The sequence below is a fragment of the Lithobates pipiens genome, unplaced genomic scaffold (assembly GCF_037356315.1).
Source record: "Lithobates pipiens isolate NorthernLeopardFrog02 unplaced genomic scaffold, aLitPip1_a1.2 Scaffold_30, whole genome shotgun sequence".
Classification (NCBI taxonomy): Eukaryota; Metazoa; Chordata; class Amphibia; order Anura; family Ranidae; genus Lithobates; species Lithobates pipiens.
Window position 1 is genome coordinate 26,161,010 of NW_027507791.1, and position 15,102 is coordinate 26,176,111.

Consider the following 15,102-nt stretch of genomic DNA (forward strand, 5'->3'; position numbering starts at 1 on the left):
CTTACCGTGGAGGAGTACGGGGTGTAACAAGATGTCTGCTTTCCCCCTTCTCACCGTATCCTCACTAGGGACAAGTGCGGGGTGTAGCAAGATGGCGGCGACGAAACGTCACTTGCGTTACACTTTGACGGTTCGCCTAATCTGACAAAACACCAGCAGGAACCTACTAAAGACTAATCATCTTCTGCTATGAGCTCCAGGCAGCCATCTTGGAGAGGACAGCAGGCCGTGCCTACAAGCAAACTCCCTCCAGCTTTTTTCTTTAATACTTCTAGTAGGGCAGGAGGAACAGGTTCTATGCTATGCAAAGGCCCAAAAAGTATCTTCCTTGGTCTGAGCAGCCAATCAATGTCTCAGATTTACAAAGAAATCCCAACCATGGCTCAGAACTAGAAGTATCTGGCATACAGCAGCCTGGTAGGACCTTAGGGCAGCTTACATAAGTCAATAGGTACTTGAGGGCTGTTTGCTGCAGTTATGTGTAGAGAACTGCAAAGGGGTTGCTGGAGGTAAAGTGGGAAGTAAACTCTCCATTTACACTTTCCCCCCATATGAAAGTGCACCTTGTATCACGTTTAGGTTTTGTACAAATCAAACCCTACCTCCAGCACCCAAACACCCTTGTAATACCTGGTTGCCACAGTTATTCTAAAATAAAAGCTGGGCTGGGCATGTGCCTTATAGGATGTGACCATGATGGATGGGGGCAGCAGAAGTGTCTTCAGGAAGACTCCAAAAGGTGGCACCATCATTGGCTAGAGGTAGGTTTGTGTGCCTCAGTGCTATATACAGCAAGGCCAGCAATACTTTCACATTGGAATGACATACATGATGTCAGGGACCTGCTACGTGGGACATAACTGCTGAGTTTACTTCTAGCCTCATATGGCAGCATTAGTACCTCTGATGAAGAGCAGAGCTCACCATTGCTCTAATCTACCATTCTAGAAAACATTACAGCAACACAAAGCTGCCTTCTCATAGTTAAAAACATTAAAACCATTCCAACAGAAACCTTTAAACAGAATTCTAAATGACTACTTGACCCCCTGCGCTTCCAAGGCCTCCACAATTGGAGGTGCAGAAGGCCGTTCCTTGGGGTTCTCGCTGGTGCACACGAAGAACAATTCAATCACCTTCTGGTAGGACTCATCCAGCTTGTCCATGTTAAGTGCCGGTCTCGTGCCCAAAGCTTCGTAATAAGCGCCCTCATCAAAGTCATCCATGAAGGATTCCTCTGGACAGAGAATGGAGATGAACAGTTATTGATTACAGACGGCACAATCAGAATCAGAATTTAAAGTCTACCACATAGCCCTACTTGATGGGAGTTTAAAGAAAAAGAAAATCATCTTCCTCCCATCACACAGCTGTAAAATGCCAGCTCCTCGGACCAGTACAAACTAGCATTTGACATTCGAATCAAGAGCTTCGTTGTCCATTAGACAGAAGAAGATGTGACACATTTAGGGGCCTGAAATCCAAGGAGCTCCATGGGGACACAGGGATTGATTTTAAGAATAATACTAAGCACTGCCGCAGAATTGTAGAGGATTTGGTGGATATGAAAAGGGGCCATTAACCACCTCAATACTCAAGACCAAATATTGTAAAACAAACAAACAAAAAAAAGTCTGTTTCTGTTAGAAAATGTTGTAAATAAGTCATTTTTCTCCTGCACCGATGGGGTACAGATGAGGCAGCACCGATGGGGTACAGATGGGGCACAGATGAGGCGGCACCGATGGGGTACAGATGAGGCGGCACCGATGGGGTACAGATGGGGCACAGATGAGGCGACACCGATGGGGCACAGATGAGGCGACACCGATGGGGCACAGATGAGGTGGCACCGATGGGGCACAGATGAGGCGGCACCAATGGGGTACAGATGGGGCGGCACCGATGATATGTACAGGTCTCCCCTGTGAGGAAATGCTGCTGATCGGCTCTCTCCTCCCACTCTTTCAGTGAGAGAGTCAAGCAGATAACTGCCATTTCCTTGTTTACATATGATTGGACACAGCTGATCACATGGGTAAAGAGCCGATGTTTCTTTACTGAGATCGGAGACGCGCCCAGAACAAGAGACGATCGGTGACAGCCCCTCAGGGAAGCACGGGGAGAGGCTTGTTTACACAGACCTCTCCTCCTTCTTCAGCTCTGTGACCCGATCGCGGGACACCAGCGGCGATCGGGTCCGCTGGTCCCGCGGCCACAGATCACAGGACCGGGTCGGGAGCCAGCCGCGCGCTCCCGACCCACGGCTGGGCACTTAAAGAATCACGTACCGGTACGTGATTGTGTCCAGCCGTGCCATTCTGCCGACGTATATATTGGCGCGAGGCGGTCCTTAAGTGGTTAAAGCAGGGCTGATCCTCCACTCCTCCCCATAGCTAGACACCAGTCCCAGCTGCTTCTGTAAATTCTACATAAATGATTAGCCCTTACTTACATTGGCCACAGCCAGAAATACTAGGGGGCCGAGAAACTTGCTTTGAACCTTAAAATTATGTTTTTCAATAAACAAAAAACCACAGACTTTAGAAGAACATGTTATACTACTTAACTGCACAGAGCGGCCCTGAGACAGTAAAGCCTGGAAAAGGCGGCTGCCTCTCCACAGGTCATGCAATCTTCTGGGACCTGTGACGTTTCCCAGAAAATCGCAGGGGGGAGGGGTGAGAACTTCTGCCCAAGCAGAAGTGGGTGCAGGAACCTGTTGAAACTAGGTAATGGGGGGTGGTAAAAGCAGTACATCCCTTTTGGGCGGAGCTCCGATTTAAGGCTGGGTTCACACGGTTTGTGGAGCGCCCCTGTTCTCCGTTTTTTATGGGGGGGGGGGGGCAGAATTTTGCCTCAATTCAGACCTGAAAACAGCCAAAGACACACCGGACCCTTCTGCAGTGCGCTCTGTAGCCGCCCCGGAGATGTGTGAAGCGGCTCCAATGACAGCCGGTCACACTCTCCCGTCATGTGAAATGGATGCGGGGAAACCCTCATCCAATTCCCACAAGTGTGAACCCGGCCTTCACTTCCGATATGTAGTCACCAATATGCAGGACTTACCTGTCCTAGATTTGCTGACTAGTAACACGTCCTACTTTGTCATCTATTTTGGAACATTCTCCCCCTCCCCCCACCTTTATTCTCCGACAAAACAAGATGATGAATGCTGAGCTGACCTTTTCATCAGGTAAACGCTGACACGGGTTCCATAAGCAAACTTCTGCATGAATGGTGAAGCTGGGATGGCGAACGTTGGTGATGGACACATCTGTGAATAAAAGAGGATTGGCTTCATTAGCTTGGAGGATGTACGTTGTGTTTCAAGGTTTCTCCCAGCAACACTGGGAGAGAATTAGGGCTGCAACTAACCATTATTTTCACCATCCATTAGTTGGCCGATTAATCGCTTAATAACCTTAAAAAAAAAAATGTGGATCAAATTGACGTTCATTTTCAACCACAGTGAGGGGAAAATGTAGAAATAACAGAAAAGGTCTTAGTGGAAGGAATTTTCAGACAGTGGATGTGGTTTTCATTCAGATATTACCTTCATTTTAAAAACAAGTGAAAATTTCACACAAAATTCTTTCATTCAGCGAATGTAGAAAGATTTTTAGTCTGAATATTCTCATCTGAAAATTGATCGGTGTGGTCAGCACAAGGCTCGGTACACACCTATGCAGTTTGCTTTTGATCTGTTTCTGCAGTGCCTTTTGCTGTGCGTTTTGATTTTTGCGCACGTGATTTTTCTGCAATTTGTATTTTTACATTTTTTTTGGGCACACAAATTGCTGCAAAAACACATGACACGCTTTTCTGCAGCTTCTCCATTGAAGTATATTGAACCAATAAAGCATTATTTTGCGTTTAAAAGTCCCCGCCCCTTTCAGATGTGAACGTGTCCCATAGGAAACCATGGAAATGAACTGCAGTGCATTTCTGCAAAAAGCACCAAAAACGCATAGATGTGAACCGGGTCTAACGCGTTTAGTAACATAATGGGGTTAAAAACTAAAAAACTAAAATGAGCCCTTTATAGTAGAAAAAGCCGATAATCACTACTGAAAGGGGTTCATTTTTTACTTTAGAACAGTGACAGGAATATTTATAGTAGCGATTATTTGCTATCTTTGTATTATAAAGGGCTCATTTTAGGTTTTTTTAACCCATTAGGTTACCGGCCGATTCATCGATTATGAAAATAGGAATCGATTCATTTCATAATGGATTAGTTGTTTCAGCCCTAGAGAGACTATTGTGATTAGGGTTGCCACCTGTCCAGGATTCACCCGGACAGTTCGGGTTTGGAATCATGTGTCCGGGTTTCAGACTGTCTGAGACCCAGACACATTATTTAAACTGTACTATGGCCTCCCAGCTGGGTTGCTGGCTGCAGTTGTCTAAGCTGAGAGTGTCTGTAACACTCTCTTTCACACAGCCCAAAGCCAGCACTAACAATTCCCTCTTCCCCAACAAAACACACACAGACAGGAGAGGAGAGAGGGCTCAATCTGCACCTCTTCCCCCCACCCCCTACTCCTCTTTGTCTGCCCACATTCCAATGCCTGGTGCTGTGCCTCAGAAAAAGGAAAGTGGGGGCCGAAAATTTGAAGCCCAGCAGCCTCAGATACATTTGGATGAGAGGTGCTGACTTCCAAAGGGTGAGTGAGCTCACCATCCCTCCGTGTCTGAAGTCTACCCCTTCTCTCTCCTGCCTCTGAGAGAGTACACTAAGGTAAATCAGGGTTCTCTCCATACATCAGTGTTCTCAGTGTCCCCCCTTAAATCAGGGTTCCCAGAGCATCCCTTATGTTAGAGTCCCCAGAATTCTCCCTTACATCAGAGTCTGCAGAGTCCCCCCTTAGAGTGAAAGGGAACTCTGTGAGTTCAGATATAAAAGGGGGACTCCGTGGACTCTGACGTAAAGGGGGACTCTTGTTATTAACTTCATATGATTAGAAATATTATTTAATACCAAAATATATCTATAGTTTATACTATAATAAAAATTGGTGTGCACCGATCAAGTGTTTGGGTTTGAGGTGAAGAAAAGGTGACAACCCTAATTGTGATCATGGGAGGAATCGGGCCGCAGCACCTCAGAAATCAGCCAGAAGAGGCGAGACAATGTTATGTGAGCAGCACAGACCTCTCCAATCCCGGGGCGGGAGATCACACTGACAGCACAAAGCTTACACTATATACCTCTATACTGCTCAGTCCCAAACATCCAGACTGCAAAACTACATCAGATGCCTGTTTTTACCGCCCCCCGCCCAACTCACCATCTGAAAGGTCTCTTTCATGAGTAGTTCTTCCCGTTATTACCAGTTCATAATTACAGACCTTCCCAGCTGCTTGCTCTGGGGGGCACCTGAGCAGGGCTCCATCCCAAGTTATTGCTCGGTGTGCCCAGTCACAGAGTGCAGCTCAGCCCCCCCCCCTCCTCTCATTATCTCAGATTGACAGTATACAGAGCCAATGAATGAGAAGAGACCCGGGAGAGCCACTGACCTCCTGCACATTACTGGCTCAGGTAAGTATAAGGAGGGGGCTGCTGCACCCAGGTGCTTTTTCTTTTTACAACCACTTTAACCGCTTCAGCCCCGAAAGATTTTACCCCCCCTCCTGACCAGAGAACTTTTTGCAATTCAGCACTGCGTCGCTTTAACTGACCATTATGCAGTTGGGTGACGTAGCATCCAAAAATAAATAAATAAATAAATGCCCCCCCCCCCCCCACCACAAATAGAGCTTTCTTTTGGAGGTATTTAATCGCCTCTTCATTTTTTATTTTTTGCGTTATAAACAAAAAAAGCGACAATTTTGAAAACAAAAAATAAAACAAAGCAATGTTTTTTTTACTTTTTGCTATAATAAATATCCCCCAAAGATATATAAAAAATATTTTTTCCCCAGTTTAGGCCGACACGTATTCTACATATTTTTGTAGAAAAAAAAAAAAAAATCAATAAGTGTATATTGATTGGTTTACGCAAAAGGTAAAGTGTCTACAAAATAGGGATAGTTATGGCATATTTATTATTTTATTATTTTTACTAGTAATGCCGACGACTTGCAACTTTTACCGGGACGGCAACATGGCGGACACGTCGGACAATTTTGACACATTTTTTGGGACTATTGGCATTTATACAGCGATCAATGCTATAAATATGCATCAATTACTGTAAACATGTCACTGGCAGGGAAGGGGTTAACACTAGGGGGCGATCAAGGGGTTAATGCGTCCTCTACTACATGTTCTAACTGAAGGGGGGGAGGGGACTGTGTAGGGGAGATGACAGATGGCTCTTCATACTCTGTGTGAACAGATGATCTGTCTCTTCTCCCCTCAGATAAGAAACACACAGATCGCTGTTCTCCGGGTGATGGCATCGGTTCCATGGACGAGCACGCGCGCCCCTAGTGGCTGAATATGGAAGCAACGTAACATGACGGCGATTCGCAGAGCCGCGTTTCCGCAGTACAACCGCGGCGGCTGGTCGGCAAGCCGTTAACTACTTTCCACCGGCACTATAGAAAGACTGTTACAGCGCGGCCTTCCGGTGGTGGGAGGGAGACCACAGATGTCCTCCCGTGATGGTGCCGCTCACGTGCCCCCTGCGGCGCGCTCTCCAATCATCGAGTTCTTCCCACTCAGCTGATCACAGAACAGGGTAAAGAGCCAATAGCTGCGGCACTTTATCACATGATCAGCTCTCAGCCAACAGCTGATCACAGAAGTAAACAGAAGCCGATTATCTGCTTTTTTATTCTCACAATCAGCGGAAGGAGAAAATAAAGCAGCCAGTAACCAGCTTCTGTTACAGGGACATCGGTCCCAATATGTGCCCATCAGTGCCGCTAGTCTGTGCCCCCTACCCGTGCCTCATCAGTGTCACCTACCAGTGCCACTAAAGTGTGCCCCCTACCCGTGCCTCATCAGTGTCACCTACCAGTGCCGCTAGTCTGTGCCCCCTACCCGTGCCTCATCAGTGTCACCTACCAGTGCCACTAAAGTGTGCCCCCTACCCGTGCCTCATCAGTGTCACCTACCAGTGCCACTAAAGTGTGCCCCCTACCCGTGCCTCATCAGTGTCCCCTACCAGTGCCACTAAAGTGTAACCCCTACCCGTGCCTCATCAGTGTCACCTACCAGTGCCACTAAAGTATGCCCCCTACCCGTGCCTCATCAGTGTCACCTACCAGTGCCACTAAAGTGTGCCCCCTACCCGTGCCTCATCAGTGTCACCAAACAGTGCCACTAAAGTGTGCCCCCTACCCGTGCCTCATCAGTGTCACCTACCAGTGCCACTAAAGTGTGCCCCCTACCCGTGCCTCATCAGTGTCACCTACCAGTGCCACTAAAGTATGCCCCCTACCCGTGCCTCATCAGTGTCACCTACCAGTGCCACTAAAGTGTGCCCCCTACCCGTGCCTCATCAGTGTCACCTACCAGTGCCACTAAAGTGTGCCCCTACCCGTGCCTCATCAGTGTCACCTACCAGTGCCACTAAAGTGTGCCCCCTACCCGTGCCTCATCAGTGTCACCTACCAGTGCCACTAAAGTGTGCCCCCTACCCGTGCCTCATCAGTGTCACCTACCAGTGTCACTAAAGTGTGCCCCCTACCCGTGCCTCATCATTGTCACCTACCAGTGCCACTAAAGTGTAACCCCCTACCCGTGCCTCATCAGTGTCACCTACCAGTGCCACTAAAGTGTGCCCCCTACCAACATCCCATCCCCTAACATCCCATCAATACTCCTCCAGATTACACCCCTCCTCCTCCGAGAAATACACCCCACCTCATCAAAGAGCACCGACACCTGAAGAGCGACAGAGAACCTCCCATCAATACTCCTCATTACACCCCTCCCCCTCCGAGAAATACACCCCCACCTCATCGAAGAGCACCGACACATGAAGAGCGACAGAGAACCTCCCATCAATACTCCTCATCACCTCACCTGACACCCCTCCCCCTCACCTGACACCCCTCCCTCTCACACTGCCCCTCCCCCTCTGTATAGCTGAGTAGAGTTGGGGTCCCTCCTGGGATGATGGGGGATGGTAGTAGAGCTCAGCCTATGATTGGTCCTCTGTGTGTGTTGGGGGAGGGGGACCCTCTATAGTGGACACTCCCCCTCCCCCTCGATACTTCGGGGTCTAACCTGGCGAGAGATGATCATGACTACCAGACACTGTGCGTTTCAATCCCTGCCCCGCCCCTTCCGCTACCGGCCCCACCTTCCTTGCTGGTCACTTGTCCCGCCGCTGATTGGACGCCTCCATATTAGTAAACAGAGGAGGAATGAGGGGTGGGGCTGTGTCTCTTATCTCCTCCCCCTGCAGTGTACGGTTACCACGGAGATGAGTGCGAGGAGGGTGGAGCCTGTTTGATAGGGGAGGAGCTGAGAGACAAAGGGTGGAGAGTGAAGATTTCATACAAGAGAATCGGGCGGACTGACCGCTGCAGCGCTGGCTCCGGTGTTCCGTCAGATTCCGCGACCCCTCAGAATTAGTAACGGAAGTGACGATCCGTCGTCGCCATCTTGCTACACCAGGCACTCCTCCACTGTGAGGATAGACCGAGAAGGGGGGGGGGAAGGCGGACATCTTGTTACACCCACCAGAGTTTTGCATTTTACACTTTTTATAAAACACAAAATCGGAGGTTATATGGTGAAATCCCACGGACTGAACTCAGAGTTTTCTGTCACATTAGCAAACGTGTGAGGTGGGCAGGTTTGCCGCGGCTTTTAAAATGTAACATCCAAACATTCCGATTTCTAAATACTCTATTTATGCATCAAACTCCGGTGGGTGTAACAAGATGTCCGCCTTCTCAGTGTATGCTTACTATAGAGGAGTGCGGGGTATAGTAAGATGGCTGCGACTGAACGTCACTTCCGTTATCAATTGTGATTGGTTAGTAGAGCGCGGTACGGATCTTCACACGGCGGGCGGCCCCGGGGAGCAGCGTGAGGCTCATCACCCCTCCCCCCCTCATGGAGAAATAATTGGTGTGTAATAATGATAAAATAAAAGAAATGAAAAGATTTGATGTGCGGAGAGGATTTCTAAGGCTCCATTCACAATGTTATCATAAGAATAGAGATCTTTATTTCAGCCATGGGACTGTAAGGGTTAAATCTCATTCACAATAACATGTTCTTCCAGGAGCCGTATATCCCTATTACATCCGTATACTGGCTCCTTTAAGAAAAATCGTCAGTTAATTTTTCAAAAAAAAAAAAAAAAAAGTCACATGACTGCACTGTGATTTCATTGGCTGAGCCAAAGTCACTGTGATTGGCTGAGCCAAAGTCACTGTGATTGGCTGAGCCAAAGTCACTGTGATTGGCTGAGCCAAAGTCACTGTGATTGGCTGAGCCAAAGTCGCTGTGATTTCATTGGCTGAGTCCCCCTATATATTCAGACGCTGGGGCAGAATTCATCAGAAGTTGACTGTCCACTGACAAGTGAGGTTGGCTTTTATCTCTCCTGAGAGATACCTTGTGATATTATTGGATTTGATTTCGGTCAATTCAATTTCATTGCAATATTTGTTGTCATACATTTAAAGCGAGTTTCTTTATTCTTAATAATGAACCGATTTAAATGTAATCAGATTGTTTCTCTGAAAAACATCAAAGAGAAACCCAGCAAAGGAAGGGCCATGGTAGGAGGTGTCAGTGACCAGCCTGCAGATACCCCAACCAAAAAGCCCTCCAAGCTGAAGAGGACCCGAGCGTTTGTGCGCGGCTGTTTCAGAGCCGTCGTTCGATGTTTCGGTTCCGGCTGTAAAGCCAATAGACATCACCGGGATACAGACACTGAGATTGGTAAGTGTTTTTATTCAAAGATTTTTTTTTTTTTTATAAATTTTTTTTTTTTTTTTTTTCAAAGTATATTATTTTCTTCATATTTTTTTTTTTCAAAAAAAATTTTTTTTTTTTTCAAAAAAAATTTTTTTTTTTTTCAAAAAAAATTTTTTTTTTTTTCAAAAAAAATTTTTTTTTTTTTCAAAAAAAATTTTTTTTTTTTTCAAAAAAAATTTTTTTTTTCAAAGAAATTTTTTTTTTCAAAAAAATGTTTTGGGGTCACATTCCCATAGGTACAAATGTTTTTTTAATATTTTTTAAATCAAGTCCTTTTTTATGACATTTTTTAGTTACAATCAACACAAGACATACACCAGGGCTCCACAAACCCCAGGCGCCAGGTCACCAATGCCACCAGAAATCACAACCTGGCGCCTAAGCTGCCACCAGCCCACTCACTATCACTATTAACAATGACTGACCCCCTCCCCCCTCCTCCACACTCTGCGGCTGCGCACTGTGTGTGACACTGACAAGCAAAGCAGAGATCCCTATCCCCAAGCTTCAATGTTCAGTGTCCTCATCCCTATCCCCGAGCTTCAATGTTCAGTGTCCTCATCCCTATCCCCGAGCTTCAATGTTCAGTGTCCTCATCCCTATCCCCGAGCTTCAATGTTCAGTGTCCTCATCCCTATCCCCGAGCTTCAATGTTCAGTGTCCTCATCCTTATCCCCGAGCTTCAATGTTCAGTGTCCTCATCCCTATCCCCCTGCTTCAATGTTCAGTGTCCTCATCCCTATCCCCGAGCTTCAATGTTCAGTGTCCTCATCCCTATCCCCGAGCTTCAATGTTCAGTGTCCTCATCCCTATCCCCGAGCTTCAATGTTCAGTGTCCTCATCCTTATCCCCGAGCTTCAATGTTCAGTGGCCTCATCCCTATCCCCGAGCTTCAATGTTCAGTGTCCTCATCCCTATCCCCGAGCTTCAATGTTCAGTGTCCTCATCCTTATCCCCGAGCTTCAATGTTCAGTGGCCTCATCCCTATCCCCGAGCTTCAATGTTCAGTGTCCTCATCCTTATCCCCGAGCTTCAATGTTCAGTGTCCTCATCCCTATCCCCCTGCTTCAATGTTCAGTGTCCTCATCCCTATCCCCGAGCTTCAATGTTCAGTGTCCTCATCCCTATCCCCGAGCTTCAATGTTCAGGGAGCAAAATATGACACTACACCGCCTCTCTGTTACTTGTCAGCTTCACACCCCGGCCGAGTCCCGCCCATTCCGACATTAAAGCGGGAGTCCGCCATTTTTTTTTTTAAAAGCCAGCAGCTACAAATACTGCAGCTGCTGACTTTTAAAACAATGACACTTACCCGCCCAGCGCGCCCGCGATGTCGGCACCCGAAGCTGATCTCTCGATCGTCTCTCGGGTGCTGCCGCTGCCATCTTGGGTATGGGAACCAGGAAGTGGAGCCTTTTGGCTTCATTTCCCGGTTCCCTACTGCGCATGCGCGAGTCGCGCTGCGCAATAAGGATGGTCCCCGCTGTCTCTGGGATCCGTGTGTTTCCCAGCAGGCAGCGGGGGACCTTCGGAAAGGGGTGTAGCTTCTGCAGAATCTACGCCGGAAGTGGGTGCAGATACCTGTACTGTACAGGTACCTGCATCCCCCTCCCCCCTGAAAGGTGCCAATTGTGGCGCCGGAGGGGGGGAGGGTTCCAATGAGCGGAAGGTGCACTTTAGGGTGGAGCTCCGCTTTAAGCTCAATTCTGACAGCTCCTCTGTTACATTTCAGTAATAGAGAGCTCAGTGTAAAACCTGCCAGTGCCACCTGCCAGCGCCAACCAGTGGCATCTGCCAGTGCCAACGAGTGCCATCGCCAATCAGTGTCACCTGCTAGTGCCAACCAGTGCCACCGCCAATCAATACCACCTGCATCCACCAACCAGTGCCACCGCCAATCAGTGCCACCTACCAGTTCCAAACCAGTGTCACCTGCCAATGCCAACCATTATCACCTGCCAATGCCATCTGGCAGTTCCACGTGCCTGCCAGTGCCACCTGCCACCGCCAATCAGTGCCACCTGCCACTGCCAATCAGTGCCACCTGACAGTGCCACCACCAATCAGTGGCAACTAGTGCCACCGCCAACCAGTGCCACCTGCCAACACCAACCAGTGCCACCACCAATCAGTGCCATCTGCCAGTGACAACTAGTGCCACCGCCAACCAGGGCCACCTGCCATCACCAACCAGGGCCACCTGCCACTTCCAAACCAGTGCCACCTGCCAATCAGTGCCAGTGCCAATAGTGCCACCTGCCAGTGCCAATAGTGCCACCTGCCAGTGCCAAACCAGTGTCACCTGCCAATGCCATCTGGCAGTTCCACGTACCTGCCAGTGCCAGCCAGTTCCATCTGTTGCCAGCCTTACTCTCTTTCTGGTCAGCCCATAACCCTGATGTAACAGCGTTTCAATGGAGTTATTGACTGGGTGCTCCATTGTGAGTTAGGGATAGGGGGTGAAAATGAGTGGCCTTACCCCGGGAGCTGACAATCCATACCACTCTAAAAAAACAAAAACTGGCTCCTAAATTCAAAGCAAATTTGTCAACCCCTGACATACACACAACCCATGTACTTATTGTACAATCCTAATAAACACACATTTATAAGCAATATTTAAAGTGGTTGTAAACCCACAAAAAACAAAACAAAGGTGCCAATTGGTTCAGTGCCCCCCAGTGCCCCCCCCATGGGCAGTGCAGACAATGCCACCCCCCATGGGCAGTGCGGACAATGCCGCTCCCCCATGGGCAGTGCGGACAATGCCGCTCCCCCATGGGCAGTGCGGACAATGCCCCTCCCCCCATGGGCAGTGCGGACAATGCCGCTCCCCCCATGGGCAGTGCGGATAATGCCGCCCCCCATGACCATCCCACATGGGACCTAGATCCCTCCCCCGCTTTCTCTTTGATGGCCTCATTGTGATTGCACCTCTGTAGTCATGTATGTCAATCTTTTGTTTTCATCCCCAACAATCCACGTCTGCACACTACTGGGAGGTCCATACACACGCAGATGGACGGTTATAGATCTCTTATTGGCACCGTCTCCCCGGGATTTTGTACTTGTTGAAAACCAGAAGATTACTTAGCAGTGCCCCAAAGAAAACATGAAATAGTCCCTCCTGTTCCCTACTGAATGGACAAAGAATAACGGATTGTATGAACTGCCTTAGGGCTCATTTAAACATGTTGTGCCCTCTGAACAGCAATCCACATTCAAGTCGCTCTTCAGAGGGCATTTGACAGGAGGCAAGAAGGTGTTATATTGCCTCCTCACCACCTGTTTAACCCCCTGACATCCGCGCTGTGGGCAAATGACGGGCACAGCGCGGATGTGAATTCCCGGGAGGCCGTCATATGACATCCCCCTGTGCACGCTCCCTGCGGAGGGCGCCGTGATCACAGAGTCACTGAGACTCGGAAGACCACCGATCCGAGTACGGGGCCAATCCCGACCCCTTATCATGTGATCAGTTATCAGCCAATGACGGCTCATTACATGATGTAAACAAAAGCTCAGTAATCGTTTTTTTTTCTCCTCTGCTGACAGGAGAAGAACAAAGCCGATCACCGGCTCATCTTAAAGGGACATCGACCCTGAAAAGGAAGAGGCGATTATGCCTCATTTATAGAGTAACAGTGCCCACCAGTGCCACCTATCAATGCCCATCAGTGCCACCTATCAATGCCCACCAAGCCCACCCAGCCAAGCGCCCACACCCAGGACCCAGCGGTCCTGGGTGTGGGCGAATGGCCCTGAATGCAGACAGTGCATGTCATATTAGGAGAAGTGGCTGCGTGCGTGCAGCTGTGCGTTCTACTCATTGTCAATGGACTGCCTGCATGCAGCACCTGGAAGATACAGATGTTGTAGAAACGTCCCATTCATGTTATATGGGCCTCATCACCCTTGTAAACAAGGCCAGACAGACGGACAAAACCAACACAAATAAAACCGCACTAATTCATTATCCATCAGCATTTTAATATGCACTATGCCTTTACCCCAAGTGCTGTCATTAGAAGTGTCTGCGCTCCTAAAGCCGGCCATAGACACTTCCAATCTCACCCGGCTAAGCAAGGACCAGCCAAGATTCTAACCATGTATGGGCAGGCTGATTACGGGCTGGGTACTACCAGCCCCTCTGACTTTTCATGCCATTATTGCCAACCAGTGGGTCGGGATGAGTGGCAGGAAACCAGCATTTTTATACAAAGTACAACATTAGTCCTCCTTGTGTCCCTGTCCTGTAGAGTTTATTCATGGTCTCTGGCACCAGCGTTTTCATGTCTTCTCTCCATAATTTGATGTTCTACAAAGAAAAATATATGAAATGTAGGTGAAGGTGCTAAATCTAATTCCTCTCTTTTTTTATTGTAGGTGTACGCGGTATTGACCGCACACCACAGTGCAACCCGGACGTGTCCACTCCACCGGAGTGCGACCAGGGCGGGTCCACTCCACCGGAGTGCGACCAGGACGTGTCCACTCCACCGGAGTGCGACCAGGACCTGGCCACTCCACCGGAGTGCGACCAGGACGTGTCCACTCCACCGGAGTGCGACCAGGACCTGGCCACTCCACCGGAGTGCGACCAGGACCTGGCCACTCCACCGGAGTGCGACCAGGACGTGTCCACTCCACCGGAGTGCGACCAGGACCTGGCCACTCCACCGGAGTGCGACCAGGACGTGTCCACTCCACCGGAGTGCGACCAGGGCGTGTCCACTCCACCGGAGTGCGACCAGGGCGGGTCCACTCCACCGGAGTGCGACCAGGACGTGTCCACTCCACCGGAGTGCGACCAGGACCTGGCCACTCCACCGGAGTGCGACCAGGACCTGGCCACTCCACCGGAGTGCGACCAGGACGTGTCCACTCCACCGGAGTGCGACCAGGACCTGGCCACTCCACCGGAGTGCGACCAGGACCTGGCCACTCCACCGGAGTGCGACCAGGACGTGTCCACTCCACCGGAGTGCGACCAGGACGTGTCCACTCCACCGGAGTGCGACCAGGACCTGGCCACTCCACCGGAGTGCGACCAGGACGTGTCCACTCCACCGGAGTGCGACCAGGACGTGTCCACTCCACCGGAGTGCGACCAGGACGTGTCCACTCCACCGGAGTGCGACCAGGACCTGGCCACTCCACCGGAGTGCGACCAGGACGTGTTCACTCCACCGGAGTGCGACCCGGAC

The 15,102-nt window shown here is 49.4% G+C and overlaps 1 protein-coding gene across 4 annotated transcripts in view; it reads right to left on the reverse strand.

Annotated features, from left to right (window-relative positions):
• Positions 1-909: 909 nt before the first annotated feature.
• The window catches only part of LOC143942473 (uncharacterized), a 76,374-nt gene continuing 62,181 nt past the window's right edge, over positions 910-15,102 (reverse strand). For all 4 annotated transcript variants that reach the window (XR_013264787.1, XR_013264788.1, XR_013264783.1 and 1 more), the window contains 2 exons: positions 3,186-3,277; positions 910-1,237 (listed from right to left, as the gene is read on the reverse strand). The gene's annotated coding sequence lies outside the window, so the exon portion shown is untranslated. The remainder of the gene's footprint in view (positions 1,238-3,185; positions 3,278-15,102) is intronic.